This window comes from Mesoplodon mirus, assembly GCF_964341445.2.
Source record: "Mesoplodon mirus genome assembly, chromosome: 3".
NCBI classification, from domain to species: Eukaryota; Metazoa; Chordata; class Mammalia; order Artiodactyla; family Ziphiidae; genus Mesoplodon; species Mesoplodon mirus.
Window position 1 is genome coordinate 84,976,552 of NC_138978.1, and position 26,474 is coordinate 85,003,025.

At 37.6% G+C, this 26,474-nt stretch overlaps 1 pseudogene across 1 annotated transcript in view; it reads left to right on the forward strand.

Moving 5' to 3' along the window:
• The first annotated feature begins 761 nt into the window (after positions 1 to 761).
• LOC309800782 (guanylate-binding protein 2-like) overlaps positions 762 to 26,474 on the forward strand; it is a 42,881-nt pseudogene continuing 17,168 nt past the window's right edge. Inside the window, exons 1-6 of the transcript in view lie at positions 762 to 819; positions 2,000 to 2,123; positions 2,473 to 2,715; positions 5,159 to 5,442; positions 6,978 to 7,190; positions 9,279 to 9,381. The product of the transcript in view is annotated as a guanylate-binding protein 2-like (transcript). The remainder of the gene's footprint in view (positions 820 to 1,999; positions 2,124 to 2,472; positions 2,716 to 5,158; positions 5,443 to 6,977; positions 7,191 to 9,278; positions 9,382 to 26,474) is intronic.

The window sequence follows — 26,474 nt, forward strand, 5'->3', positions numbered from 1 at the left end:
CCAGGAAAAATGGTAAAAGAAAACTAAACAGACAAAATCATGCAAAGAAACACACACACACACACACACACAGACAGACACACACACAAGGAAAAAGAAAAAAAAAAGAGAGCAACCCAAAAAATAAAGAAATCCACCAATGAAAACAAGCCCTAAAAACTAAGATAAACATAACACCAAAAACCAATCAAACACACAAAGCAAACCCCAAGTCTATAGTTGTTCCCAGAGACCACCGCCTCAGTTTTGGGAACATTCATTTTCTATTCAGGTATTTCACAGATGCAGGATTTATCAAGCCGATTGCAGGGATTTAATCCACTGCTCCTGAGGCTGCAGCAGAAATATTCCTTTTTCTTGTTTGTTTGCACAGCTCCTATGGTTCAGCTTTGGTTTTGGCCCCATCTCTGCATGTAGGCTGCCCTCAGGCATCTTTTCCCTACCCAGACAGGAAGGGGTTAAAGCAGCAGCTGATCAGGTGTCTCTTGCTCACTCAGGCCGGGGAGAGGGAGGGGTATGGTAGTCATAATTGGAATGCAGGGTGTGCCTGTAGTGGAAGAGGCAGGCATGGCATTGCAACAGCCTGAGGCACGCCGTGTGTTCTCCCAGGGAAATTGGCCCTGGATCACGGGACCCTGGCAGTGGTGTGCTGCACAGCCTCCCAAGAGGGGAGGTGTGGATAGTGACCTGTGCTTGCACACAGGATTCTTGGTGGCAGCAGTTGCAGTGGTAGTGGTCCACGCCTGTCTGTGGGGTCCGAGATGATAGTCGCGGCTTGTGCCCATCTCTGGAGCTTGCTTAGGCGCTGCTCTGCCATCTGTGGGCACACGGAGCAGGAAGCCCCTCTTCTCACTCACCCTGAAACAATGGTTTCTTGCCTCTCTGGCAGGTCTAGACTTTTTCCCAGACTCCCTCCTGGCTAGCTGTGGCACACTAGCCCCCTTCAGGCTGTCTTCACCCAGCCAACCCCAGTCACCTTGGGGTCTGACCTCTGAAGCCCAAGCCTCAGCTCCCAGCCCCCACCCGCCCCGGTGGGTGAGCAGACAAGCCTCTCAGGCTGGTGAGTGCTGGTCGGCACCGATCCTCTGTGCGGGAATCTCTCTGCTTTGCCCTCTGCACCCCTGTTGCTGCACTCTCCTCTGTGTCTCTGAAGCTTCCCCCTCCCTGTCCCTGCAACTGAAGGGGCTTCCTAGTGTATGGAAACTTTTCCTTCTTCACTGCTCCTTCCCAGAAGCACAGGTCCTTCCCTATTCTTTTCTCTCTGTTTTTTCTTTATTCTTTTGCCCGACCCAGGTACATGGGGATTTTAATGCCCTTTTGGAAGTCTGAGGTCTTCTGCCAGCATTCAGTAAGTGTTCTGTAGGAGTTGTTCCACATGTAGATTTTTTTTGATGTATTTGTGAGGAGGAAGGTGATCTCCATGTCTTACTCCTCCGCCATCTTGAAGGTCTCCCATAGTAAGTTTTCAATAAATATTTGTGGAATGAATGAATGAATAAACTAATTAAGAAAAGTTATTTTATATAAGCTTTGGGAGAAAATACAGCATAAAAGGTGCTACTCCTTTTCTGCAGTTTTCCTATGTTAGCATCTCAGCTATGTGACAGAACTGACAGATTGAATCAGGGCAAAATCCTCACCTGGTAAATATGAGGTCAAAAATCAGCTGACTTGGGCTTCCCTGGTGGTGCAGTGGTTGAGAATCTGCCTGCTAATGCAGGGGACATGGGTTCGAGCCCCGGGCTGGGAGGATCCCACATGCCGCGGAGCAACTAGGCCCGTGAGCCACAACTACTGAGCCTGCGCGTCTGGAGCCTGTGCTCCGCAACAAGAGAGGCCGTGATAGTGAGAGGCCCGCGCACTGTGATGAAGAGTAGCCCCTGCTTGCCACAACTAGAGAAAGCCCTCGCACAGAAACAAAGACCCAACACAGCAAAAATAAATAAATTAATTAATAAACTCCTACCCCCAACATCTTCTAAAAAAAAAAAAAAATCAGCTGACTTTGTGAGCTTCTTTCCAGACTTTGTGTAGACTGTGAGAGATTTCACCCTGGAGCTGGAAGCAAATGGACAACCCATCACTGCTGATGAGTACCTGGAGTTTCACTGAAGCTAAAGCAAGTTTACTGGGCCTGATGGTTGGCTAACAAAAAAAGAGAAAACAATATCACAATGATCATTTCTATGTAGGTGATGAAAATCATAATTTTGTAACTTTGTTATCAGGGCTGTTCTGTTAGAGGAAATGAAAACATTCTTTAGATGAATCAATTGGATCTAATTTTAAGTTACCTCCTTCTTGAAGAAGAAAAGAAATTTCATTTCTCTACCCCTTTAATTTTTTGGTCTGATCCATGATTAGTTAATATTTACCTCTTAATATAGGATTTGTGTAAATTACTAAGTTGAAGGGTCATATATTTGAAGCAATCAGCTGAAGTTGTACTACCTCTAATTTTCATTCCTCCAGGTACTGATAAAAAAACTAAAAGCTTTAATGAACCTCGGTCATGTATCTGAAAGTTCTTCCCAGAGAAGAAGTGCTTCATCTTTGACCGCCCTTCTCAGAGGAAGTACCTCACCCGCCTGGAGCAGCTACAGGAGGAAGATATAAAACCCGAATTCAGAGAATAATTTGAAGACTTCTGCTTCTACATCCTCAGCCATTCCAAGGCCAAGACTCTCTCAGGGGGCCTCACAGTCAATGGGCCTCGTGAGTCCCTCTCACTGCCCTTCCTTACCTGGACTTTCCTATTGCCCATTGTAGACAATAGAAGTGGGAACCATGAGGGTTACTTCTGACAAATACAGAGTCTAATGATGCCAAGGAAAACATACCACAAGGATCACATTGTGAATTTTACATGGGAACTAAAACTATTTCTGGTGTTATCTAATATTCACATGAGCAAGGTGAATAAAGGAAAAGAACTAGAATCCAGCCTTCTCATCTCCCTATTTATGAAATTTCCTTCCAGGAGAGCTATAGATTGACAAAATCAGGAAAAGGCAAATACACCATGTATGTGAGGCTTTGCCATTAACCTTAGCACAATTCTCTTGTTTATCAATTCAAAAATATGTGAATTGATTAGGAGTGCCTGCAGTGCACCAACCACTAGGCATAATCCTCATTCGAGCACGATGGGAGCAAAAGGTATTTAAACAATTTATTTAACCATAATGATAGACAGTGATAAGTACAATAAATCAAAATAATACACTGCTATGAGAAAGGAGGGGGTGTAAACAGGTGGGAGAAAATTTGGATTTGAAGGCAGAGAATATTTGTCTCTGAAAGTGACATGTAACGTGAGAACTTAAAAATTGGTAGGAGTTAATCAGAAGAACAGTCAGAGTAGTTTTCAGACAGAGATAATATCATGTGAGGAGGCCTGAGACAGAAAAGATCTCTGCAATGTCAAGAATGTAAAGGCAAGATAGTGTGATTTGAACAAGAGTAGAGTGAATAAGAGTGGCATCATGGTTGGATAAGTGTGCAGGGAACCATACCTGAAAGGACTAGTGGATGACTTCAAGGAGATTAGAGTTTAAGCCCAGTGAGAGGATCTTGAAGAATTATAGGCACAGAGGTAATGTTATATAATTTATGTTTAAAACAATCCTTCTGAGTATTTTGTTGATAATGTGTTGGAGGGATGTATATGAAGCAATAGAAGATGAATGATAATTGCAATATTTTAATAATAAATAGGGATTATGCTAAGCTAAGACAGTGGCAACTGAGATTGTCAAAATGGATAGAATCCACACATATTTTGAATGTCAAATTCATAAGTTTTGATGATGGAGGGCATATGGGTGTGTGGAAGGAATTAAACGGAAGTGTCAAGCCCGACTCCAGGGTTCTGAGCTTAGGCAACTGCTTGAACGGATGTTATTTACTAAGAGAAATACCTGGAGGAAGAATTGTTTTCCAGAGTGGATGAAGTTGTTTAGTTTTGGATTATTTAGTATTTTCCTCTGATGTGTACAAGAAGGAATGCCATCCAGATATTTAAAGACACAAATCTAACGCTTAAAAATCAAGCCAAAGCAGGAAATTAAAATATATGTGGTACTTAAAACTATAGAAAGAGAAGAGAAGGCCCAGGATTGAGTCCCCAACACTGATAGTTGTAGGGTGACCCAACCACTCCAGTTTGCCTGAGGCTGTAATTTCCTGGTATATGAGATTTTCAATGCTAAAACCAGCAAATCCCTGGCAAAACTGGATGAAATGGTCACATTGCATGGAGCTCTGATGAGAGAATATCTAGGAGGACCCTGTTATTTAGGCCAGACACAGGACTAATGGCCTGCACCACATGTACGCATACACTCACACACATACACGTGCTCTTGTACAATTGTGCACTAAACTGTTTCCTTGACCTTTTTCATAAATTAGAAGTTAGGAGGGAAATAGAAAGAAGGCAGACAAAAGGGAGATACAGGAAGCCTAGAAAAGATAAAGACCTAATATCTCGTCACCCAAATATCCTTAATCTAATCCATTCATTCCAACATCTTCCTTTTGGGTGAGGGAAGGAGGAAGAAAGAGCAGCTTTAAACTCCTCTGAACTAAGAGGTTAACAAAATATTCCATCATAATTCTTTCTCAAAAAGTCTTTAAAACTATTGTTTGTGACACTTGAAAAGCATACAAAATACTATAGCAGTTGATTCAAAAGAATTAAATTTACATTCTCAAGACTAAATAGAATACAATTTTGGGACTTCCCTGGCGGTGCAGTGGTTAAGAATCCGCCTGCCAATGCAGGGGACACAGGTTCGATCCCTGGTCCAGGAAGATCACATATGCTGTGTAGCAACTAAGCCCATGTGCCACAACTACTGAGCCTGCGCTCTAGAGCCTGCACGCCACAACTGCTGAAGCCTGCACGCTCTAGGGCCCATGCTCCGCAGCAAGAGAAACCACTACAATGAGAAGCCTGCTCACCACAGTGTAGAGTAGCCCCCACTCACCACAACTAGAGAAAGCCCATGTGCAGCAAAAAAGACCCAACGCAGCAAAAAAATAAATAAATAAATAAAAACCATCATTCACTTAAAAAAAATTAAAAAAAATAGAATATAGTTTGTTCTTCTCTCAACCACTGATAACTAATATTTCTTAGAATTCCCTTTCTTAGGTCTAGAGACCCTGGTGCTGACATTTATCAATGCCATCAGCAGTGGGGATCTGCCCTGTGTGGAGAATGCAGTCCTGGCGTTGGCCGAGATCGAGAACTCAGTCGCAGTGCAAAAGGCCATTACCCATTATGAAATGCAGATGGACCAGAAGCTGCAGCTGCCCACAGAAACCCTCCAGGAGTTGCTGGACCACACAGGGCCAGTGAGAAAGAGGCCATTGAAGTCTTCATGAAGAACTAACTCTTTCAAAGATGTGGACCAAGTTTTCCAGAATAAATTAATGGGATATTTGCTATTCTGGTTCATGAGGGGCAGAAAAAATATCTTGATATGAGTAGCCCTCCCAGACTCAAAGACAGCCACACTCAGTTATGTGTACTCACTTGCAATCTTTACTAAAAGAATAGACTGCTCCTGACCTTATTCCAAGAGACTATGGTAGCATGACTGACCAATTATTACAAATATCTTCTTCTGTTAATTTCCACCCTCTGGATGCCGTATTTTAAGCAAACAAGTAAATTGTAAAACTGTATTTATATGAGATTATTTTATTTTTTTCATTTGAAGTTAGTCAAAGACACAGTACTTTCATGTTCCCTGCTAATAATCTGGGAGGATTCACTTCTTTCTGGAAACCCTAAAAATGTATTTTGTTTAATGTAAGGCAACAGTAAAACATTCAGAAAGCCAGGAAAGAGAAATCAATCATAAGAATGCTATTTGAAGACATGAGTCCTTCCAAATTAAGGAAGGATTGTTGCATGACAAATACTCAATCACTTGACGGTTCACCATCCCTTCCCTGGCTCGCAGGGCAGGATTTTACAAATCATACCTTGCTGCATTCAGAATTTTGATGAAACTAAATAGTGAAGGTCTGTAGACAATGGGCATTTTTCTAGACTAAAGAAAAAGCTTAATGTATAAGTTCTCTTTAATGTTTTAATGTAGGTGAATGTTATATTAGACTTTCGCAATACAGAAAATACCTGGAGTAAAATCTCCATTACCTTCATTAACCTTATACTGAGAAAATATGCAAAAATATTATAATTTTAAATGTACCGCTGATATTGACACATTAATGAGCACTTATGGAAAACTCACTGAACTTAGCACTTTACATCACCACATGTAATCCTGACAAGATATCTGTGACATAGATATAATTTCCCCTGTTTTACCAACAAGGAAACCTCATTTTAATAAGGTTGAGTGTCGGGCCTCCCTGGTGGCGCAGTGGTTGGGAGTCCGCCTGCCGATGCAGGGGATACGGGTTCGTGCCCCGGTCTGGGAGGATCCCATGTGCCGCGGAGTGGCTGGGCCCGTGAGCCATGGCCGCTGAGCCTGTGCGTCCGGAGCCCGTGCTCTGCAACGGGAGAGACCACAGCAGTGAGAGGCCCGCGTACAGCAAAAAAAAAAAAAAAAAAAAATAAGGTTGAGTGTCACTAAATCACAAAGTGGTGGAACCAGGAACTCCCTGCAGGCCTGTCCTACTGGATATTTGTGCTCTAAACTATTTCTGAAATTAGAGACTTGAAAAAAGAAGTTTCATATGGAACAGTGTCTGTGCTTTGAGAATCATTCTCTGAAGCAAGAGAAGTATGGAAAAGAAGCTTCAGATAATCACACAGATGTAGTTTTTAAACCAGCACTCTGTTTAGAGGTATTCTAGAATCTCCCAGCTTGGTGAGGGGTGTGTCATGTTTATACGCCACAGTCTTTGCAGGAGAAGCATTTCCCAGTAATTTATGTGTGGGTAACATCCTAGTCATGTCTTACTGTACCATCTGTGCAATTTTTTTCCCTTCACAGGAATGGTTAGAAGCAAAGCAAGATGACTTTTGTAAGCAGAATATGAAAGCATCCTCAGATTACTGCATGGCTTTACTTCAGGATACTTTTGGCCATCTATATGAAGATGTGAAGCAAGGAACATTTTCTAAACCAGGAGGTAATCGGTTTTTTGTTTGGAAGAAGCAAGAGCTAAAGAATAAGTACTACCAGGCCCCCAGAAAGGGGATGCTGGTAAACTACCTACTGAACATCATTTCTTGGGCCTTGCTGAAGTGACTCTTTCAAACAACAATGGGAACAACCAAAATGTGATTGGTAAACAGCACCTCTACCTTTCATTGATCCATTCATTGATTTATTCAGTAGGAGAGACTACCATGGGATGAATAGCAGATTCCTTCTTGGAAGCACAGATGGAGCCCCCAAAAGTGTTTGTAGAATTTATTCAATAATTTAGTCATTCAATCATCCAACTATTGTCTATTCAGGCCTAAAGATATGCCAGATATTATCAAATGTCTGGCATTAGGGCAATTAAATAAAAACAAACTAGTTCTCTCAAAGTATTCATCAAGCAATCAACAAATTATAGCTTACAGAAAAAACTAATAATAATAACAGCTAATACATATAGAGCATATTTTGTTTCAGACAAATGAATGGGCTTAACTCATTTAATCCTTACAACAACCTCAGGAAATACATATTGTTAATATCCACATTTTATTAATAAGAAAATGGAGACACAGAGAAGTAAAATAACTCACCTGAGAATGTACAGGTAATAAGTGTACAGCTGGACTGGAAATGCTTATAGCAACTCTGTGCTCTTAACTATACTTCTATGCTGGTATACTCAGGTGATATCAGTTAGAATTAAGTTTGGGCACATATTACTCAAAAACAAAACAAAACAAGAGTGGCCTAAAATGACAAAAGTTTCTTTCTCTCTTACATATAAGAAGTAAGGCAGAGGGAGTCCAAGCTGCCATGACAACTCCACAATCATCCTGTTCCCAGGCCCTTTCCTTGTTCTGCTCCAGCACTTTAGCACCCAGCTTCCATCTTCAAGGTCAGTTTATGGTCTAAGATGGCTGCTAGAATTTCATCTATTACTTCCACATTACAGATGGAAAGAAAAGGGAAAAACAGAAGAGTAAATGTCTCTGGGTCAACTGTCTTTAAGGTGGTCTGCAAAAAGTACCATATAACACCTCTGTGTAAGTGGTATTGGCCAGACTTTAATCATATGGTTACCTCAGCTACCAAGAAGGTTGACTAGGAAATGCAACATTTTATCACAGCCCACAATGTGCCCTGGTGGAAAAAAATGAGTTCTGTTACTAAGGCAATGGGGAGAATAATATTTGGGTGACTCCAGAAATCACTATCACAGTGACAAAAAGTGCCCTGAAGAAAAACAATGTAGGGTACAGGCATAGGAGAGGAAGGAAATGTGGCACTATTTTATATGTAGGTTTTTAGAGAAGACCTCTCTTGTGAGGTACTGTTTCAGAAGAATCTTCAAAGAAGTCAAGGAGTGAGCCAAGTGGGCATCTAGAAGAAGAAAATTTCAAACAACAGAAAATCCCAGAAGGATAAATTGGTTTATGTTCTAGGAATAGCAGGAAATGTGGCAAGAGGGCAGTGAGCAAAGGAAGAGGTGGCAGGAGGTGAGGTCAGAGAGATGCTCAGAGGCCAGATGCTAAACAAAGTAGTATCCTGGAGACCACTGAGAGAAGTGTCAATTTTACTTGGGAAGAGTTGGAAAATCAGCAGAGGATTTGGTGCATCAAAGTAAAGTGATCTTTCTTAAAGTAATATAACACAACACTAGCTGATCTGAGGAAAACATACTATAAGGGAGCAAGAGTGGAAGGAAGTAGGGAGACCAATTATGAAGCTAATGTCATGGTCCAGGCAAGAAGTGATGATGTCTTGGACCAAGGTGTCGGGAGGAACAGGTGACAATTGATGGGCCCTCGCTGGTTTTATTTTGAAGTCAGAGCACACGTCATTAGCTGATGATGGTACCTGGGACTTGGGAGAAAAAAAGGACATAAAGGATAACCATAAGATTTTTAACCCATACAATTAGAAGACAAGATTTACTAATTAAATTACTAAAATTGGGGTGACTGAGAATAAAGCAAATTTGAGGATGGATCCAGAATTGGGTTTTAAGCCAGTTTAGGTTGAAATGGTATTTAAATTCTAAAATGGGTGCTAAAATGAAATTGAATTAAGAGATGTACTGCTAGGTTTTACTTTGACCCACAGTTTCTATTTCCTAATTCTAATTTCCTCTGTTATCACTAGGAAGAAGAGATACTGAAGAAATATTTGGATTCCAAGGAGGGTGTGGCTGATGCACTTCTACAGACTGATCAGTCACTTACAAAAAAGGAAAAAGAGATTGAAGGTGAGAACAGCTGAAAACACTCTAGATAGTTGGAAAACCCTAGAAATGTTAATGTTAGCCACAGTAGTCCACCTGGAATATTACTATAGAGCAAAAAATATCAAGCATAGATCGTAGCTTTAGGGGATTCTTTTCTTAACCAATATTTATGTTAATCTGTCTTCTGATTACTCAGTGCAAAAACTACCCCAAGAAGTTTTCTATATGAAATAAGAATAAAACAAACAAGCAAAAAGGGGTGAATGGCAAAACCAAGCTATAACAATTTAGTCCTCATATTTCCCTGCTTATTTTTCTTCTTCGGTGGAATGGAGAAGTCAGAATCTGTAGAAGCTGCAAACAAAATTTTGGAGGAAATGCAAAAGAAGAATGGCAGATAATGCAAGAAAAAGAAGAGAGTTGTCATGAATATATGAAACAGTTGGCTGAGAAAATGGAAAAGGAGAGAACCCAGTTAATGGCAGAGCAAGGGAGGGTTCTAATGCTTAAATTTCAGGTATTCGATTGTGTTATCTCCATTCTGTGCTGAATGAAAAACACTGCTTAGTTTTTGAAGGAACGTCCATACTGTTCTCCATAGTGGCTGTATCAATTTACATTCCCACCAACAGTGCAGGAGGGTTCACTTTTCTCCACATCTTCACCAACATCTATTGTTTGTAGATTTTTTGATGATGGCCATTCTGACCGGTATGGGGTGATACCTCATTGTGGTTTTGATTTGCATTTCTCTGATGAGTGATGTTGAGCATCTTTTCATGTGTTTGATGGCAGTCTGTATGTCTTCTATGGAGAAGTGTCTATTTAGGTCTTCCACCCATTTTTGGATTGGGTTGTTTGGTTTTTTTATATTGAGCTGCATGAGCTGCTTGTATATTTTGGAGATTAATCCTTTGTCAGTTGCTGCATTTGCAAATATTTTCTCCCATTCTGAGGGTTGTCTTTTCTTCTTGTTTATGGTTTCCTTTGCTGTGCAAAAGCTTTTAGGTTTCATTAGGTCCCATTTGTTTATTTCCATTACTCTAGGAGGTAGGTCAAAAAGGATTTTGCTGTGATTTATGTCATAGAGTGTTCTGCCTATGTTTTCCTCTGATCCAACAATCCCATTACTAGGCATATACCCTGAGAAAACAATAATTCAAAGACACATGTACCACAATGTTCATTGCAGCACTATTTACAATAGCCAGGACATGGACGCAACCTAAATGTCCATGGACGGATGAATGGATAAAGAAGATGTGGCACATATATACAATGGAATATTACTCAGCCATAAAAAGAAAAAAAATTGAGTCATTTGTAGAGATGTGGATGGACCTAGAGACTGTCATACAGAGTGAAGTAAGTCAGAAAGAGAAAAACAAATACCTTATGCTAATGAATATATGTGGAATCTTAAAAAACGGTACTGATGAACCTAGTGGCAGGGCAGGAATAAAGACACAGACATAGAGAACGGACTTGAGGACACAGGGTGAAGGGGAAGTTGGGATGAAGTGAGAAAGTAGCACTGACATACATGCACTACCAAATGTAAAATGGATGGCTAGTGGGAAGCTGCTGCATAGCACAAGGACATCAGCTTGATGCTTTGTGACGAGCTAGAGGGGTGGGATATGGAGGGTGGGAGGGAGGCTCAAGAGGGAGGGGATATGGGGATATATGTATACATACAGCTGATTTACTTTGTTTTACAGCAGAAACTAACACAGCATTGTAAAGAAATTATACTCCAATAAAGATATTATTAAAAAAAAAACAAAACTACTGCTTAGAAGTTAGAGCACTAGGTCAGTTTAAGAACTTTTCTAGCCCAAACACTAGTAGGCATTTCATTCTCTTACTGCTTCTACCCCTGACCATCTCTGGTTACTAAAGGCTATTTACTTGCAGGTCAAATCTCATGGAACCCTTCATTACTAAATTACTAATAAACCATAACTATTCATTGCCAGGCACTGCACAGTGGCTTTACAGATATGCTGTGATCAAATCCTCATGGTATGTTACAGGTACATGTTATATTGTCATGTTTCAAAGAGGAAATTGCAATTTCATGAGAGATAAGTAACTTATCTGAGTCCTTCCTTGTGGGAAAATATCTGGGCTGTCTCATCTACTGAGTGGAATCCACAGTGACTGTTTCTGCCATACGTGGTGACTTTATCTCTGGAGGCACCCTAATGAGTAGGGTGACCATCTTCATGACCATCGACACAATTAACTACATAATTAAATACCCAGGCTGCTAGTACTCCATGCCCTACTCTACGTCTATATTGATTTGGGATGTCCACCCAGAGATACAGTAAGGACCAGTGCAGACTTGATGTCAACTGTTGTCTATTACCTCTGCCACCAGATTATGGAGACTGTTACTAAATTTCCTGATCAAACATCTGCTGTGATTCTGAATCATGTAGTAACCTTCCTATTGTATTTCATCCATCTTCCTTACCTTAGATATGTATTTAAGAGTCCACACTACATAGATCAGAGTTGAGGGGGTAAAAAGAGTTTTTCCAGAAAGACTGTGTTGCCTGTGGCTGAAGGGGGCCACAAAATTAATTCTGGGTCACTAATATTTTAGAAACTATAAAGTGAAGAACATTTCTGCAACTAAAGCAGGCCCAGAAAAATTAGTGACAGGCATAGGAGACTCAAGGAAGAGTGATATAATGGAGGTTAAGGGAGGAAGAGATTTCAAAAACAAGTTTCAAAAATTTATGAGGGATTAATGTAGGTATGGACAGGGGAAATTATTTAGCAAATGTGGGAAATGTTTTAGGTTGTGTGAGTACAGTCTCCACTTTCCCTTTTAGGAAAATGTACGTCTTCTTGAGCAGGGATTCAAGAAGGAGAGTGTGAAACTTCTTAAAGAGATTAATGCTATCCAGATGAGATACAGAGAATCATTCCCAATATGTAACATTCTCTAAAAATCCAAGGAATGTAATTTGCTAACCCACTCCTGTCTGCTAGGAATAAGTTAAACAAGCAACTTCAAGAAGTCAAACAATTGCCACTAAACTAAACTCAAAAACATGAGACTTGAATTTTTGTTGAGCCATAAAGTGTGCAAAGATGAAACAAAATGTGAAGACAATGTGTTAACCTAGAGAGTACTTCAATTCATCCTCAATTATAGTGATTAGTATGATCCCTAACTGGATCCTATATTTTAAATCATGCATATTGACTCTAGAGAGACTTTAAACTGGGGTGCATTTTACAATGGAGAGATATCAGACAGGTTCTGTTCAGGGTAGACTTTTTCCCCACTCATACACCACCCTTCTAGATATTCTCAGCTCCATGCTCTTACTCAAGGGTTTACTTTGTACACCTGTGTACACAACACTCCAACTCTATCCCAGGTCCAAAGTAAACCATTGAGTAAGAGCATGGAGCTGAGAATATCTAGAAGGGTGGTGTATGAGTGGGGAAAAAGTCTACCCTGAACAGAACCTGTCTGATATCTCTCCATTGTAAAATGCACCCCAGTTTAAAGTCTCTCTAGAGTCAATATGCATGATTTAAAATATAGGATCCAGTTAGGGATCATACTAATCACTATAATTGAGGATGAATTGAAGTACTCTCTAGGTTAACACATTGTCTTCACATTTTGTTTCATCTTTGCACACTTTATGGCTCAACAAAAATTCAAGTCTCATGTTTTTGAGTTTAGTTTAGTGGCAATTGTTTGACTTCTTGAAGTTGCTTGTTTAACTTATTCCTAGCAGACAGGAGTGGGTTAGCAAATTACATTCCTTGGATTTTTAGAGAATGTTACATATTGGGAATGATTCTCTGTATCTCATCTGGATAGCATTAATCTCTTTAAGAAGTTTCACACTCTCCTTCTTGAATCCCTGCTCAAGAAGACGTACATTTTCCTAAAAGGGAAAGTGGAGACTGTACTCACACAACCTAAAACATTTCCCACATTTGCTAAATAATTTCCCCTGTCCATACCTACATTAATCCCTCATAAATTTTTGAAACTTGTTTTTGAAATCTCTTCCTCCCTTAACCTCCATTATATCACTCTTCCTTGAGTCTCCTATGCCTGTCACTAATTTTTCTGGGCCTGCTTTAGTTGCAGAAATGTTCTTCACTTTATAGTTTCTAAAATATTAGTGACCCAGAATTAATTTTGTGGCCCCCTTCAGCCACAGGCAACACAGTCTTTCTGGAAAAACTCTTTTTACCCCCTCAACTCTGATCTATGTAGTGTGGACTCTTAAATACATATCTAAGGTAAGGAAGATGGATGAAATACAATAGGAAGGTTACTACATGGGAGTGAAAAAACCATGGAGCACAGTTAAGCATCACTCCTGCCAAGTGATCATTGGGTCACATGATGGCTTCCAATAAGGGAGGTGTGGGACAATTAACTTCAGTGTGCAGACAGTGTACAATTCTCCACTGGGTGGAGGTTGCATTGCTGTAGTCACTGGTGGGACTCCTGGACACTATTAAGAGAAGTGCTTACGCCTGTGCAAAATAGATTTATGAATGGATATTCAACTTCTCTGTCTATAAAATCCCTCTAGATAATTACTGTCTCATTTCCAGGCCACCCAACATATCTCTCTTCCCTTCTTTTCTTAGTTTTACCCTATTCCCACAGTTCCAAGTATGATTTCTACAATCACAAAAATGGAACTCTAGCTCAAAATACATTCCTTTCCGTTCCTCTGAGAATCATAACTATAATCCAACAAAACCGAAAACTTGACTCCATTTTTCTTTCTCCCCCTCTGCTGTGACATCACACCCTGGGAGCCACTCAGGGTAAATGTCTAGCATGGAAGGACAAGAAACAGAGGAAAAGTAAAAAACAATTTATTAATACAAAAATATTAACCTACCAAAATTGTTTCAGCACATGTAACGTTCAAGGATCTTTATTGCAACAAATGGAATCTCCTCAGTAACTTAAATTAAAAAAGGAAATTGATTTTTAAGTCTGATAGGCAGCAGACAGATTCTCTAGGATGGCAAGGCGGCCAAACTCTACTGCTGTTTCATCAAGAACCATAACAACCACACAATGAAGACATCTCAAGAGAAAACAGCACATCCATTACCACCTGGCATAATGGTCTCATGTCAGAAGCTCCACCAATGTTAGCTCTGAATGTATGGATGCCTCTGCCTTCATATCTGCAATAAACGAGTTGCATATTGGGTTGCTCATGTCTCCATATCAGTCTCACATAGGTGTATCTTGACAGAATATAAATCACATGCCTCCCCACTGGAACGTCTGGGAATGAGAGTTGCCTATCTTCCACTTTGGTAATTAGAGTCTCATAATGTGAGCAATTTCCATCCATGTTAGAGTCAACCAATTCTTCTAGGTACTTCTCTGTAGATATACCTCATGTTAGAAATAATAATAATAATAAAAACTCAATAGTATCATGTACATCACATACAACATTCATTATTTTTACCATGATATCTCAATATTCTTTTTAACTTTTCCTTTATTGTTTTGTAAGTCATACACTTCAGTTTGTTAACATTCTTCAGTTACTCTTATCTTTTAACAGTCGTACTTAACAAAGCCTTAAAAGTACTACAGAACAAATATCTACCTCACTCCCCACACATAGCATCTAACATATTATTTTGTTTGTATTTAAGCCGTATCTAATTTTTACTCCTTAAATTAGATATTGTTCTTACATTTGAACAGTTAATATTTTGTACCTAGTTCTGTGTAAGCAGAAAACAACTTTATTCTCTCTCGAAAGTATCCATTTAAACTACTTTATTGGAGCATTCTTTCCTGCCATTAGTTCATTAGTCACTGTCAGATTAATGAATAATCTTTTTTTCAAAGTAAGTGAAAAGTTCAAGTTGATATAAATTTTAAAATCTCCCTCTCAAATTTGATTCAAAGTTTCTCCTCTTTTTTTCACCTCCCATTTAGACCCCACTTACATACCCAGGTCTGATCAGCCTTGTAAGCACACAGCACAGGAGAAGTATGTCTTTTTCCTTCTCATTTCCCAACTCTACCTTCCCCTGGACACACCAACTCATGTTTATAATACCTTGAAGTTGTGACCTTGAAGTCCAGGGAATTAAGGAAAAGGAAATCATCTTGCATGATACACTAGTAATCTGGCTTTCTTGCCCTGTGTATGTGACTTAGATCTTTTTCCTATAAAAATGATTTGAGTTATTTGCTGATCCCCTTCTTGGGCCCTCTCATTGGCAGTTTCCTCCTGTGGTCCACTTTTGATTCCTTTCTTCAAATACTCTCTTCTAGGGATTTATTCATTCATACAATCTTCTTTCTGTATTGAAGTCAAACACCTGCCATTTAGACATCTTGTGATCTTGTGCAGGGTTTATTTCAAGATCATCCAAGTCCAGAGACACCAGTCAGTACACCCACCAGTCAGTACACCCAGGATAAAAACTCATATGTGCCTGCTTAATCGACCACTAGAAGGGCAGGCTGCTCCCAGCAGCCCTCTCTCTTCTCTCTGTTGCTGCAAACTACCCCAGTCAACCTTTAACTATTAGAAGATTTTAGGTATGTGTTGGGCACCAACGTTAGTGTTTCCATACTCCAGAGAGCAGATGTCAGCTTCCAATAGGGTCTTTGAAGTACCTAACACTATTTAACTTGTGGAGGAAGTGAGAAAACAACACTCTTCACTGTAAAAACTAAAAGAGATAATCAATACTAAACCTACCCTAAAATAAATTGTTGATGGATCTTCTCTACGTGCAAAAGAAGAATCAACAGGAAATGAAAAATCCCATGAGGAAAGGCAAGTATATAGTAAAGACTGAGGAACAACCACTTAAATAATTCAATACAAAGATTAAAAATAAAAAAATTATAAGAGCAACTATAACTACAATAAATACTTAAAGGATAAACATGAAGATGTAAAATATGAAATCAAAAACACAAAATGTGGGGGAGGGGAGTAAAAAAGGTAGATGATTTAGAATGTGTGTAAACTTAAATGACTAGTAATTTAAAACAAATAGTTATAGGTCAACATATATGAATCCCACGGTAACCACAAATTAAAAATCTATAATAGTTACACAAAAACTTAAATGAAAGGAACAGAGCGTACTACTAAAGGAAAGCATCAACACAAAAGGCAAGAAACAAAAAGAAGAAATGAACAGAGAACTACAAAAACACGCTGAAATCAAGTAACAAGCTGGCAATAAATACATATCTACTAATAATAAATTTAAATATGAATAGACTAAATGCTCCAATCCAAAGACATAGAGTGGTTGATTAGATAAAAAAATAAAACTCTTCTATATGCTACCTATAAGAGACTCACTTCAGAGTTAAAGACACACAGACTGAAAGGGAGAGGATGAAAAATGATATTTCATGAAATAGAAATGGCAAAAATGTGGGGGTAGCAATATTCATATCAGAAAGAATAGACTTTATATCAAAAGCTATAGCAAAAGACAGAAAATGGAATTATATAATGATAAAGGGGTCAAAACAAGAAGAGGCTATTATATTCATTAACATATATACACCCAATACAGGAGCACCTAAATATATAAAGCAAATACTAAGAGATGAAAAAGGAAAAACTGAAAATAATACAATAATATTAGGAAACTTTAACACCCCACTTATATCAATGGACAATTCATCCAGAGAGAAAGTCAATAAGGCAACAGTGGTCTTAAGTGACACCATAGACCCATTGGACTTAATAGATATTCACTGGACATTAAATCCAAAAATAGAATACACATTCTTTTCAAGTGCACCTGGAATTCTCCAGGACAGATCACATCCTAGACCACAAAAAGAGTCTCAACGAATTTAAGAGGATGGAAATAATATCAAGCATTTTTTCCAACCACAATGGTATGAAACTATTGGGTGGGCCAAAAAGTGTCTTTGGTTTTTAAGTAAAAAGAAAAGGCACCTTTTTCATTTTCATCAAGAACTTTATTGAACAATGTATTCACCCTTTTATTCCACTACCTTCTGCTGTTTTTCAGGCAACTTCATAATTGAATCTTCCCAATACTTTTTATCTTTTTGAGCAAAGAACTGTTCCAGGTGCCTTTTACAGTCTTCCAGGGAATTGAAATTTTTTGCATTAAGAGAATTTTGTAAAGACCAAAATAAATGGGAATCAAAGGTGCAATGTTTGGTGAACATGGTGGATGAATCAGAACGTCCCAGCCAAGCTGTAACAGTTTTTGCCTGGTCATCAAAGAAACATGCAGTCTTGTGTTATCCTGATGGAAGATTATGCATTTTCTGTTGACTAATTCTGGATGCTTTTCATTGAGTGTTGCTTTCAGTTGGTCTAATTGGTAGCATTATCTGCTAGAATTAATCATTTGGTTTTCCGGAAGGAGCTTATAATAGAGGACTCCATTCCAATCCCACCATATACACAGCATCACCTTCTTTGGATGAAGGCCAGCCTTTGGTGTGGTTGGTGGTGGTCCATTTTGCTTGCCCCATGATCTCTTCTGTTCCACGTTAGTGTACATATCCACTTTTCATCACCCATCACAATTTGTTTTAAACACGGAACACTTTCATTACGTTTAAGTAGATAATTTCATGCGGAAATCGGGTCAAGAACATTTTCTTCACTTAACTTATGGGAAACCCAAACATCAAAGCAATTCACATAACCAAGCTGGTGCAAATGATTTTCAGTGCTTGATTGGGATATATTGAGTATGTCGGCTATCTCCCATGTGGTGTAATGTTGATTGTTTTCAATTATTGTTTTGATGTGATTGCCATCAACTCAACTGGTCTACCCTACAGTGGAGTATTGTCCAGCAAGAAATCTCCAGCACAAAACTTCACAAGCCACCTTTGACACATTCGATCAGTCACAGCACATTCTCCATACACTGCACAAATCTTTTTTTGCATTTCAGTTGTGTTTTTACCTTTCTTGAAATAATAAAACATAGTATGCCAAAAATGTTGCTTTTTTCCTTCCATCTTCAATATTAAAGTGGCTACACAAAAATTCACCAATTTTGATGTCTTTTTTTAAATGAACATTGATATGACAGCTGTTACAGTACAATCTAACAAAATTGTTTCGAATGAAGTTAAAGACAACTAATTGCTACTAGAGCCATCTCACAGAAAAAGCCAAAAAAATATTTTGGCCAACCCATAGATATCAATAAAAGATTAAACATGTGGACATTAAACAACACACTACTGAAAAACCAATGAGTCAATGAAGAAATCAAGGAGGAAATCAGAAAATTTTGAGACAAATGAAAATGAAAACACAACTTCCCAAAATCTATGAAATGCAACAAAAGGACTTCTGAGAGGTAAGTTTATAGCAATACAGGTCTTCCTCAAGAAACATGAAAAATGTCAAATAAACAACCTAACCTACCACCTAAAGGAATTAGAAAATGAAGAACAAACAAAGCTCAAGGTCAGTAGAAGGTGGAAAATAAGAATAGAGAAGAAATAGAGACCAGAAAGAAAAAAAAAAAAACACTAGAAAAGATCAATGGAGTCAAGACTCGGTTTTTTTTAAAGATAATCAAAATTGATAAACCTTTAGCCAGGCTCATTAAGAAGAAAAGAGAGAGGACCCAAATTACCAAAATAAGAAATGAAAGAGGAAAAATAACAACAAATACTACAGAAATACAAAAAATCAAAGAGAATACTACAAACAGTTATATGCCAACAAATTGGATAACTTAGAAAAAACAGATAAATTTCTAGAAACATACAACCTGCCAAGACTGAATCAAGAAGAAACAAGCAATTTGAACAGATCGGTCACTAGTAGTGAAATTGAATTGTAATTACAAAAGAAAAACTCCCGGTAAACAAAAGTCCAGGACCATATAGCTTTACAGGAGAATTCTTCCAAAAATATAAAGAACAAACACCTATTCTTCTCAAACTCTTGCAAAAAATTGAGAGGAAAGAATACTCCCAAATTTATTCTGCAAGCCCACTATTACCTTGATACCAAAACCAGGCAAAGACACTACAAAAAAGAAAAAAGAAAATTATAGGTCAATATCTTTGATCAATATATATGCAAAAGTCCTCATAAAATATTAGCATACTGAACCCAACAATATATAAGAAGGATCATACACTAGAATCAATTTGGATTTATTCTGGGGACACAAGGATGGCTCAAAATGCATAAATCAAACATTGTCATACACCACATTAACAACAACAACAAAAAGATAAAAATCACATGACGATCTCAATAGATGCAGAAAAAGCATTTGACAAAATCCAATATCAATTTATGAAAAAAACTCATCAAAGTGGGTATAGAGGTAACATATCTCAACATAATAAAGGCCATATATGACGAACCCACAGCTAACATCATAGTCAATGGTAAAAACATGATAGCTTTTCCTCTAAATTCAGGAACAAGACAAAGATGCCCACTCTTGCAATTCTATTTCACATAATATTGGAAGTTTTAGTCACAGCAATTAGACAAGATAAATAAATAAAAGGCATCCAACTTGGAAGGGAAGAAGTAAAACTGGCACTAATTGCAGATGACATTATACTTTATAAAGAAAATCCTAAAGTCTCCATCAAAAAACTATTAGAACTAATAAATTCAGCAAAGTTTCATGATACAAGATTAATATACAGAAATCTGTTGCTTTTCTATACACTAATAATAAACTGTCAGAAAGAGAAAGTAGAAAAACAATTTCATTTAAAATTGCATCAAAAAGAATAAAATACCTAATAAACTTAACCAAGGGGGTGAAAGACCTATACTCTAAAAACTGTAAAATATTGATAAGTAAACTGAAGATGATACAAAGAAATGAAAGATATCCCATGCTCTTGGGTTGAAAAAATTAATATTTTTAAATGGCCATAATTCACAAAGCAATCTATAGATTTAATGCAATCCCTATGAAATTACCCATGGCATTTTTCACAGAAGTAGAACAAATAATTCTAAAATTCATATGGAACTACGAAATTCCCTGAATTGCCAGAGCAATTCTGATAAAAGAAAAAAGCTGGAGGTATCACCCTCCCAGACACCAGACAATGTACAAAGCTACAGTAATCAAAACAGCATAGTACTGACACAAAAACAGACACACAGATTAATGGAATAGAATAGAAAGCTCAGAAATAAACCAATGCACATGGACAATTACTCTATAACAAAAGACGCAAGAATATACAATGGAGAAAAGTCAGTCTCTTCAATAAGTGGTGCTGGTAAAACTGGAGAGCTACATATGAAACAATGAGATTAAAACATTACCTCATGACATACACAAAAATAAACTCAAAATGGATTAAAGACCTAAATGTAAGACCTGAAACCATAATACACCTAGTAGAGAACATAGGCAGAGCACTCTCTATCATAAACCGTAACAATCCTTTTTTGGATCTGTCTCCTAAGGCACAAGAAATAAAAGGAAAAACAAACAAATGAGACCTAATTAAACTTAACAGCTTTCATACAGCAAAGGAAAACATTGACAAAACAGAAAGACAACCTTCAGAATGAAAGAAAATATTTTCAAATGATATGACCCTCAAGAGGTTAATGTCGAATATATATAAACAATTCATACATCTCAATATAGAAGAAACAATTTTAAAAAATAGGCAGAAGAACTGAATAGACATTTTTCCAAAGAAGACATATAGATGGCTAACAGGCACATAAAAAGATGCTCAACATTGCTAATTATTAGAGACATAAAAATCAAAACAATTAGGAAGTATCCCTTCACACCTGTCAGAATGGCTATTGTCAAAAAGTCTACAAATACCAAACATTGGCAAGGATGTGGAGAAAAGGGAACTCTTGTACACTCTTGGTGGGAATGTAAATTGGTGCAGCCATCCTGGAAAACAGCTTGGAGGTTTCTTGAAAACTAAAAGTAGAACTACCATTTGACCCAGCAATTCCACTCCTGGGTGTATACCTGGAAAAAGCAAAAACCCTTATATGAAAAGACACATGAACCTCAATTTTCTTAGCAGCACTAGTTACACTAGCCAGGATATGGAAGCAAACTAAGTGTCTATCAACAGACAAATGGATAAAGAAGGGGTGATATATATATATATATATATATATATATATATATATATATATATATATATATGAATATTACTCAGCCATAAAAAGAATGAAATCCTGTCATTTGCTGTAATGTGAATAGACATAGAAAATATTACGCTTAGTGAAGTAAGTCAGACAGAAAAAGACAAATACACTATGACATCACTTATATGTGGAACCCAAAAAATGATACAAATGAATGAATATAGCAAAACAGAAACTTACAGCTGTGAAACTCTAGTGGCTACCAGTGGGGAGAGGGAACATCAGAGAGATGCATTAAGGGAATAAAATTAAGAGATACAAACCAGTATGTATAAAATACACAAGTAACAAAGATATATAGCACAGGGAATTACAGCCATCATCTTACAATAACTTTTAATAGAGTATAATCTGTAAAAACACTGAATCACTATGCTATACACCCAAAACTAATATAATATTGTAAATCAACTATACTTCAACAAAAAAAAAATAAGATCTATGAGAAACAGATTAAATCTTAGGAGGCTCACAATAGATGGTACTGAAACTATTGTTTATACCCTTTGGGGTCTGTCAAAACTCCATGACAAGAAGTACAATTGCATTTGAAGTGCTATTATATATGTTTAGAATACCCTTATGTTCCACATTACCGTTCTTCTAGGTGATTTGTTACATGTCAGACCTTCCTTCTGGTATCATTTTTCTTCATCTTAAAGTTTGGCTTTTAGAAATTTCTTTAGTGAGGATTTCTTAATAGGAAACATCCTGCCTATATTTGCATGTTTGAAAATGTATTTTACCCTAATCATGACAAGATGGCTTAGGTTAGCTATGTATACAATTCAGGCTGACAGTTTTGTCTTTTTTTTTTTTTTTTCAGCACTTTGCTATTCCAAACAACTAGCTTGACAACCAGTGGAGCTTGTTTCTAGAGACTCACAAGACTACAACAAACCGAGAAACACTTTTTTAAGTGCTAGTACATTCAGACTCACCCACCCCAGGACCCAGTTTAGAGGCACCTACTGAAAAGTGCCCAGACTTTCTGTGAAAGAGGCTTATTTGCTTGTCTTAAAGCATTGGCTTAAGGGGCAGGCATAGAGTTTAACAGACATCTAGGGGCCTCCTGAAATAATCTGCAAAGACAGAGGCTGGCAGTTAACATCTTTGCACTTTCCCTCTTCCTCGCTCCACTTTTCCAGGACCTCTCAGAAAGGAGCTTATATACTTTTCTGACACCTTGATTTTTGTGGCTACCCACCTTGAGACAATTTTAGATTGCCTGGCTCTGGTAGCCAGTGGGACTTAACAGTCCATTCTACCCAACCACAGCACAATACACATTTTTCTCAGCACACATGAAACCTTCTCCAGGATAGTTTACATGTAATGTCACTAAGTAAGTATTAGAAAATTTAAGAAGTTTGAAATCATATCAAGTATCTTTTCCAACTATGTTAGAATGGAAATGGAAATCAATAACAGAAGAGAAAGTGGACAATTAAAAAATATGTGGAAATTAAACAGTATACTCTTAAATAGCCAGAGTCAAAAAGAAATCAAAAAGGAAGTTATAAAATATACTAAAAAAGATGTAGAAAAATATCAAAAATTATAACCCCTAGCAAAAGTAGTATTAGACATTTGTAGTGATAAAGGCCTACACTGAAAATGGAGAAAGATTTCAAATAAACAAAGTTTATACCTCAAGAAGTCAAAATAAAAAGGACAAACTAAGCACAAAGTTAGCAGAAGGAAATAACAAAGAGAAGAAATAAACAAAATCAAAAATAGAAAAATGATAGAAAAGTCAATGAAATTAAGGTTAATTTTTTGAAAGGATAAACAAAGTTGCAAATCCTTAGCTGGACTAAGAAAAAAGAGAGAAGACATTAAAAATAATGAAAGAGGAGACCTTACACCTGATGCCACAGAAATAAAAAGGATCATAAGAGACTATTATGAATAATATACAACAAACTGGATAAACTAGAGGGCATGCATAAATTTCTAGAAACATACAACTTACCAAGAGTTATATCTATATGATGTTTTATGTAAGCTTCATGGTAACCACAAATAAAAACCTATAGCATATATACAAAATATGCAAAGAAGGGAATCAAAGTATACCACTATGGAAAATCATCAATCCATAAAGAAAGACAGCAAAAGAGGATAAAGGGAAAAGGGGAAGTACAAAACATTCAGAAAACAATGAACACTATGACATGAGTAAGTCCTTACCTATCATTAATTACTTACAATGTAAATGAATTAAATTCTCCAGTCAAAAGGCATTCTGGGGGCCTCCCTGGTGGCGCAGTGGTTGAGAGTCCGCCTGCCGATGCAGGGGATACGGGTTCGTGCCCCGGTCTGGGAGGATCCCATATGCCGCGGAGCGGCTGGGCCCGTGAGCCATGGCCGCTGGGCCTGCGCATCCGGAGCCTGTGCTCCGCAACGGGAGAGACCACGACAGTGAGAGGCCCGCATACCGCAAAAAGAAAAAAAAAAAAAAAAAAAAAAGGCATTCTGTGGCCAAGCAGATTACAAAGCAAGACCCAATTATATACTGCATACAAGAGACTCACGTCAGGTTTAAGGACACACAAACACTCACAGTGAAAAAATGGAAAAAAAATATTCCACGTGAATGAAAATCAAAAGAGAATAGGAGTAAATATATCATATCAGAGAAAATAGATTTTATGTTAAAGCCTATAACAATGGATAAAGACGAACACTATTTATTTTAAAAAGAGGTTAATTCATTGAGAGGATAAAAGAATTTTAAATATATATCCACCAAATAATGGAACATCTAAATATATTAAGCATTTGCTAACAGATCTGAAGGGAGGAATGAGAACACTACAATAAGAGTAGGGCACTTCAATATCCCACTTTCAACAATGGATAGACGATCTGAACAGTAAATCAATAAGAAAACATGGTACTTGCACTAAATTTTAGACCAAATGGAACAGACATTCAGAACATTTCACCCAACAGCAGAAGAATACATATTGTTCTCAAATACACAGGGAACATGATCCAGAATAGATTATATGTTAAGTCACAAAACAAGCATTAGGAAGTGTAAGAAAACTGAAATCATAACAAATAGATTTTCTGAGCACAATGGTGTGAAACTAAAAATCCGTAACAAGAAGAAAACTGGAAAATTCCCAAATGTATGTAAATTAAACAGCACATTCCTGAACTGCCAATGGGTCAAAGAAGAAATCAAAGAGAAATGTTATCTATTTAGTTATTTTTAAATTTTTATTGGGGTATTCTTGATTTACAATGTTGTTTTAGTTTCAGGTGTACAGCAAAGTGAATCAGTTATACATATACATATATCCACTCATTTTTAGATCCTTTTTCCATACAAGTCACTGCTGAGTATTGAGTAGAGTTCCCAGTGCTATACAGTAGGTCCTTATTAGTTATCTATTCTATATATAGAAGTGTATATACATCAATACCAATATTCCAATTTATCCCTCCCCCCACTTACCCCCTGGTAACCACAGTTTTATTTTCTACATCTGTAGCTCTATTTCTGTTTTGTAGATAAGTTCATTTGTAACCATTTTTTAGATTCCACATATAAGTGATATCATATTATATTTGTCTTTCTCTGTCTGACTTACTTCACTCAGTATGAAAATCTCTAGGTCCATCCCTGTTGCTGTAAATGGCATTACTTCATTCTTTATTATGGCTGAGTAATATTCTGTTGTATGTATGTACCACATCTTCTTTATCCACTCCTCTGCTGATGAACATTTAGTTTGCTTCCATGTCTTGGCTATTGTAAATAGAGCTGCAATGAACACTGTGGTACATGACTCTTTTTGAATTATGGTTCTCTGACGGTATATGCCCAGTAGTGGGATTGCTGGGTCGTATGGTAGTTCTATTTTTAGTTTTTTAAGGAACCTCCATACTGTTCTCCATAGTGGCTGTATCAATTTACATTCCCACCAATAGTGCAAGAAGGTTCCCTTTTCTCCACACCCTCTCCAGCATTTATTGTTTATAGATTTCTTGATGATGGCCATTCTGACTGGTATGAAGTGATGCCTCATTGTAGTTTTGATTTGCATTTCTCTAATGATTAGTGATGTTGAGCATTCTTTCATGGGTTTGTTAGCAATCTGTATATCTTCTTTGGAGAAATGTCAGTTCAGGTCTTCTGCCCATTTTTGGATTGGGTTGTTTGTTTTTTTGATATTGAGCCGCATGAGCTGCTTGCATATTTTGGAGATTAAACCTTTGTCACTTGCTTCGTCTGCAAATATTTTCTTCCATTCTGAGGGTTGTCTTTTCATCTTGTTTATGGTTTCCTTTGCTGTGCAAAAGATTTTAAGTTTCATCAGGTCTCATTTTTAATTTTTGTTTTTATTTCCATTTTGCTAGGAGGTGGGTCAAAAAGGATCTTGCTGTGATTTACGTCATGGAGTGTTCTGCCTATGTTTTCCTCTAAGAGTTTTATAGTGTCTGGCCTTACATTTAGGTCTTTAATGAATTTTGAGTTTATTTTTGTGTATGGTGTTAGGAACTGTTCTAATTTCATTCTTTTACATGTAGCTGTCCAGTTTTCCCAGCACCACTTATTGAAGAGACTGTCTTCTCTCCATTGTATACTCTTGGCTTCTTTGTCAAAGTTAGGGTGACCATATGTGCATTGGTTTATCTCTGGGTTCTCTATCCTATTCCATTGCTCTATGTTTCTATTTTTGTGCCAGTACCATACTGTCTTGATTACTGTAGCTCTGTAGTATAGTCTGAAGTCAGGAAGCCTGATTCCTCCAGCTCCGTTTTTCTTTCTCAAGATTGCTTTGGCCCTTTGGGGTCTTTTGTGTTTCCACAAATATTGTGAAATTTTTTTGTTCTAGTTCTGTGAAAAATGCCATTGGTAGTTTGATAGGGATTGCATTGAATCTGTAGATTGCTTTGGGTAGT